The following is a 6,468-nucleotide window of genomic DNA, read 5'->3' on the forward strand; positions in this document are numbered from 1 at the left end:
GAAGGTGGTATTCTAATAGCCATATGAACTTGTTCATGTGGTTGTCATATTCCTCTGTCTTCCTCAAATTCTGAGTGATGTCTGCATTTATTAAGGTCTTTGGATGTGTGATTTTATGTTTTGTTAAATTAAGGCAGGAAAGTTAGTATCACTCTAAGAAAAATGGAGGTGGACCCAGAGAGATCAACAAAGCCGATAGAGTCTTGATAAAGTTCCGAACATCAAGAGGACGTGGACTGGAGAAGACAGACCATGTCGGCTTTAATGAGCACAACTGATCGTGTTTTATTTGCAACCTATAATTTGTAGTCAGTGCATTTTTAGAAAGAAAATACGAGCAAAAATAAATTCCTCTTCAGCCAAGGATGGCCTTTAAGTCCCGATTCTCATGCCTCAGATTTGAAAAGCAGTTGCAATAGCCGATCTTAAGAACCCTACACTGTCAGGGCCTTGTGAACAAGCTTCTGAATTCACAAGATGTCACCACTGGGGTTACTTTAATGTCATCCTAACAGTAGGGAATCTGAGTCTCCAGGAGTTCTTGGCACTTTGCCCTCCAAACTCCATGACATCAAGCTGATGAGCAAAATGTTTTTCCTCTTCCTCCTGCATCTTGTCTTCCCAGGAAGCCTGGAGCCTGAGCTGCCACATTTGGGAGGCGTCTTCCCTGGAAAGTAAAAATTGGCAGCTTGATACACTATTGTAGAATGTCCCCCAAAGTTCATACTTCAGGAGAAGGAGTGGCCTTTGTGGGAGCTTTTTTCTCTAGTAACCAAGTGTTTGAGGAGCTCACAATTCCATCTGTGCTACTGCTGAAGGACTCTGATAGACTGAGTAGCCCCAGAGCACTCTAAGCTTTATCTAAATCTGTGCTTTAATGAAGAGGAGCCCCCACTGTGGGATGGGAAAGGCTTGGAGGCTGGCCTCCCTTTCCAAGACTACGCTGAGGTGAAGGAGGAAGCTTTTACCTCTCCGAAAGCCCAGACCAAAGCAAACAAAGGCAGTGCTGAAAAACAGCCATAGCAGTAACAAAAATGTCATGCTGCCCACCAGGTGGCCCAAAGACCCCTAGAACTCCTGAGGGAACCCAGACATCCTTGGACGCCCCTGCTTAAGAGAAGCAAGCTTGACCACTTTGCCATTATCAGGTGCTCAGTACCCACCAAGTCTGCCTTGAAGATAAAGGAAAACATACCTCTGTTTGCCACTTACTGTGGATGCAGGCCAACAGACACCACACCAGACAGGTGGTGAAGCAGCTCTGTGACAGGGGTGGCTCAAGATGTTCCCAGCTAGGTCCCGATAGAAGAAGGCATGTATCTGCTCCCTCCCGCTTATGGCACTGGACGTTGCCAACAAAGCTAGGGGCGTCTAAACCAATCCAGCTGAGTACCGAGGAAGGTGGGCCATCAAGAGAGCAGATGAAGGTGTGTCAGTGCTGTGTCTGTTACTCTCCCGCCTTCTAAACGCCTTTGGACCCCTGCTTAACTCTGGGAGGGGGGGTCTGAGGCCTGAAGACAAGAGACAGCTATGGTGTTAACGTGAGCTTTATAATGTCACCTGATCCCAGGGGTCAAATACAGTCCCGAAACAGTCTAAGGATTACTTCACAAGATTGGTGGCAAAGGGGAGGGCTGGAGAGATGGCTCAGCAGTTAAGAGCACTGGTTGCTCTTGCGGACTCTCGTTCGGTTTCCAGACGCAGGTAGAGGTCCACAACCATTGGTAGCTCCTGTTCTGGGGCCGCTCAAGCTGCCCTCTGACCTCCGCAGCATCAGACACACATATGATGCACACACGTTCATGCAGACAAATCCAGAAAAGAATTGGAGTGGGGTCAAAGTTACATTTGTGAGAACAGATTGCACGCTGTCCCGCCTTGCAGATGGGAAGGGGACAACCGCTCTCTGCCGTGTCTGTGTGTGACTGGAAGAAAGGTAGCAGGATTTGCAGTGAATAGAAAGGCTGACATCTGTGTCAAAACTTATTTTTAATAAACTCCAACTCTGCTTTCCACTTATCCTGAAGTTCATTTCTGCTCTGATGGCAAGAGCCCCAGTTTTCCTGAATGGAAGCCCCTACGGACGGCTCCTGAGGCGGCTTGGGCTAGCAGGCCTGCCTTGTCCCCTTCTCTAAGCACTGACCTTCTCATTGGCCCTGTCCCTCTAGTTTACTGATGCTAATCAACACTTTAAGCCCCTAACCCTGTTTGTGACTCTCCCATTTCTCCTCTCCTGCTTCCTGGGCCTCCTCTTGCTTTCTCCCTTACCCCAATGCAGTGTGGCTGTCCCTTCAGACCGGTCCCCGGGAAAGGGGAATGGTCCGTGCCACGTGGCTGGCAGCCAGGCTGACTGTGACTTTGCTACTAGGGCAGGGAAAGCACAGATCTAGAAAAACAAGTTACTTTGGCTCTGCAAACCAAATTACTGTAGTTTGGGGAAAATAACACAGTTCAAATAAAATAAAATAGGCTTTACAAAATGGCATGGCCTGGCTGACAAGATCTTTCCCTTAACCAGAGCTTGTTGTTCTTTCAGTTACGCTGGCTGGTCAGCAAGTCTCAGCACTCCTTCTTTCCTCCCCGTCCCACACAGCGCATGGGTCACACACTACGTCACACCTGGATGCTAATGTGAGTGCCAGAAGCAGACTCGCACTTGTGTGGCAAGCACTGTTGCTCAAGGCACCATCTCCCCACCTTGCTGTTTTCACTCCATCGCCACATCCCACTGCCTACAGCCACTGATCCCACCCTTGTATGTGTGTGTGCGTGCATGTGTGCACACTGTGTGTACCTGTTTATATGGGTGTGACCACAAGTGTGCCTGTGGGTATGTATGCACACACGTATGAGGATGTAGAGACTGGCACAGGATCTTCTTCAGGTGGTGTTAGAGTGTGCTGCTCCCGGATGCTGGGATTAATACTCAGGCTCTCCTGGTTGCAACTTTTCCAACTGAGCTCTTGATAGCTTTTATAGATCACATGGCTTGTTTGTTTGTTTTTAACTTTGCAGTTGGGCCTGTCTGACTTTCTTTTCGGTCTTCTGGAAGGAATTTGTTCAGAGATCAAGTTATTTAAGTTGTTTGTCTGCCTCTCACAATCCTAAAGCAGACCTAGTCTGCTAAGGGAAGCAATGCAGTTATTGTAGGCATGCACATGTCTGACCTATGGAGGTAAAAGAAGAGCAATTCTGCTGGGTGTGTGGCATGTGCCTTGAAGCCCAGCACTTGGGAGACGGAGACAGGGGGGTGACTGAATTCAAAGCCAGTCACAGCTACATGGTGAGATTTGTCTTTAAATAAGAAAAAGAAAGAAAAATAAGCATTTTTGCATTTTTTTTCTGTGACTACAACTTCTAAAAATCCCACATTTGGGGGCTGAAGGCACAGCTCAATAGTAGAACACTTACCTGGTACCTGCAAAGCCCTGGGTTCTATGCCCATCCCTCTATAAATCACATGCTACAAGCAGAATGTGGGGATATAGATAGATAGATAGATAGATAGATAGATAGATACATACAGAGAGAGAGAGAGAGAGAGAGAGAGAGAGAGAGAGAGAGAGAGGATTTAGGTGCTTTCCAGTATCTTGAGTAAGTAGAGTAATAATGATAATGTATATAAAAGTTTTTTTGATTGTTTCTTAAAGAAATGGGCTGGAGAAATAGTTCAGCAATAAGAGCACTTGCTGCTCTTAAATAATTAAGTTTCCAACACCTATGTTAGATAGCTCACAACTACTAATTCAAGCAACATGAGATCCAGGTCCCTCTTTTGGCTTCACATACTTACCCTGACACACACCTGTGGAATACATTCACACACACACACATAAAAATTTAAAAATAAATCCTAAAAATCCTTAGCTACATATTCCCTAGGTTATAAATTAGTATATAGTATTGAATATGCATCTAAAATTGTTTTCCCAAATGATAGCAACAGCTGAAAATCCCACAGGCAAACACTTATGCATGCATGGAGTAAAATGGCACCATTTCATTGAGAGTACACAGGTCCTGTACTAGTATCTAGGAAAAGGGACACACAATTCTTACAGAGCTCAGACTATAATACAAGAAAGAGAGAGTATGGTAGATACATAAATATGGCTTGAGCTTCCTTGTTCCAAATATACAAAATTTGAAATATTTGCCTATTGAAACATTTAAATTAATTCATCACTGTCTTGGCTCTAATCTGTCATGCAAAGTGGAATTCCTAAAACTCAGGCTTAATGTAAAATACTTTCCTCTGCCATAAGGAAGCAATTTGTGGCATATTGAGCATGACACTATTCGATGCATTAAAAATTTGAATCTTGGAGTGCTGGAGATGTCTCAGCAGTTAACAACACTTGCCACACTGGGCGATGGTGGCGCTCGCCTTTAATCCCAGCACTTGGGAGGCAGAGGCAGGTGGATCTTTGTGAGTTCGAGGCCAGCCTGGTCTACAGAGAGAGTTCAGGACAGGCTCCAAAGCTACAGAGAAACCGTGTCTTGAAACTACCCCCAAATAAAGAACCCTTGCCACTTTCAGAAGACTGACGTTCGGTTCCCAGAACAGCAGCTCACAACCATCTGTAACTCTAGTTCCAGGGTATCTGACTTGTGTGAGCACCAAACATACACACGGTACACTTATATGCAGGCAAATAGTCATACACACATATAAAAAGGAACACATGTTAATAAATAAATTTGAATCTTGGACTGGAGGTGTTACTCAGTGGCAGAGAAATTGCTAGTCATGTTTGAGACCCTAGATATAATACACACACACACACATACACACACACACACACACACAATCTTAGCCTGGTTCTGTAGTGTGTACCTGTGTTCATAATCACTTGAGCTCATTTGAGCTCATGGAGTTCCAAAACAGGACCCTGACTCAATAAATATCTAGTAGATAACAGAACCTCAATCTGGAGTATGATTTATAGCATTGAGTAAGGTATTCCAGTAGGAGGCGCTCTGACCAAGATTTTTAAAAGCACAAACTCAAATTACGGTTTCTGCCCGAGAGATATAGACCTCCCAAACGCTAGAATTTGTCCTTGTCTTGCTCCCCAGATCATTGTGGGGAAGTAATGTACTGCTACATTACTGAATTTGGCTTGGATTTCAGACTTAATTTTCACTAGATAAATAATGGGATTACATTTAAATTGGCAAAATGTTTTCTTAATTTCTAAATAAAGTTCCTTACCTGGAGACTGTGGAAGTATTTTCCCTTCTTTTGATGCAACTGTACATAAGATAGAGACACTTTCTTTGCCCCAGATGGGAACCTATCAATGTTTCCATATTACTCTATCCCCCGTCTCTTTCTTTGCACAAACGTATGTGATTTGCAAGTGTGTATGATTACATGGGATGTATATGGGTTGTTGAAGCTTTTATTTCTAATCACGTGCATGCGTGTGTGTCTGTGTGTGGCATGTGCATGAGCATAAAGTTGCCAGTGGATGCCAGAAGAGGGTGTCAGATCACCTAGGGCTTGTTAGAAAAAACAAAACAAAACAAAACCTTAGTTTTTTTTAAAAAAAAATTGAAAATGGCTAAAGCATTTAGATAAAAACTAACAATTTTACCAAAAAGATAAGGTTTTAATTAGCATCTAGTCTAGTTTGAGTTTGTAAGATGATTTTTACTAAGTATCTGTGGATTCCAGTACATCTTTAGTGCCCGTTGTCTGTTTTTTTGTTTGGTTGGTTGTATTTTGAGACTGGGTTTCATGTAGTCCAGGCTGGCCTCAAAGTCGGTTTGTAACACAGGTTGACCTTCAGCACCTTGTGTTCCCGTCCCTGCCTCCCAAGTGCTTGGATCACAGGCCTGTACCTTGTACCACCACACCTTGCTTGTCTGCTTTTTTAGAATTTTGATTATTTCTATTAACTAAACAAACAACTCCTGTATCACAGTTCATTCCATGTCTCTTCCGAAAGCTTTGTTGTGGAATTTCAGGGTAATGGTGATACTAATCCACAGACCTGGAATCACAATCAGGGTGGACGTAAAGATGGCTGAGGTCCTCGGAGCCAAATATGTATTGAAATAGCTGGGAAGATTTTGTAATTAAAATAAAATGCACAAGCATTTTATCATGCTAGAATACAGACATCTCGAGGTTGCAAAGGTGTATGGAACATACACAGGAGGGTTGTTTCTGAGTCAATGGCCTAAGCCACTGTCATCTCAGTTCCAAGCCTGTGCCGCCTGGTTCCTCTCCTGGCCACAAGATGGCAGCAGCATCCACGGCATCTTCTGCATTAGCCGTTACTTCTCCCTTTATAGACTTAAAAATTAAGGTCCCACAGTGGCATTGTGCTTCTCTAATCAAGTTTACCCAGTTCACGGCGGGGCCATATACGATAGAAGAAATATTCTAACAGGTCAGGTCTCAGTAAGAAGCAGAGATGATGCATGAGCTTCCGTAGTTGTCAGCCAAGCCTGACCACC

Source organism: Alexandromys fortis, unplaced genomic scaffold, assembly GCF_014885135.2.
Source record: "Alexandromys fortis isolate MF-2015 unplaced genomic scaffold, M_Fortis_MF-2015_v1.1 scaffold_23, whole genome shotgun sequence".
NCBI classification, from domain to species: Eukaryota; Metazoa; Chordata; class Mammalia; order Rodentia; family Cricetidae; genus Alexandromys; species Alexandromys fortis.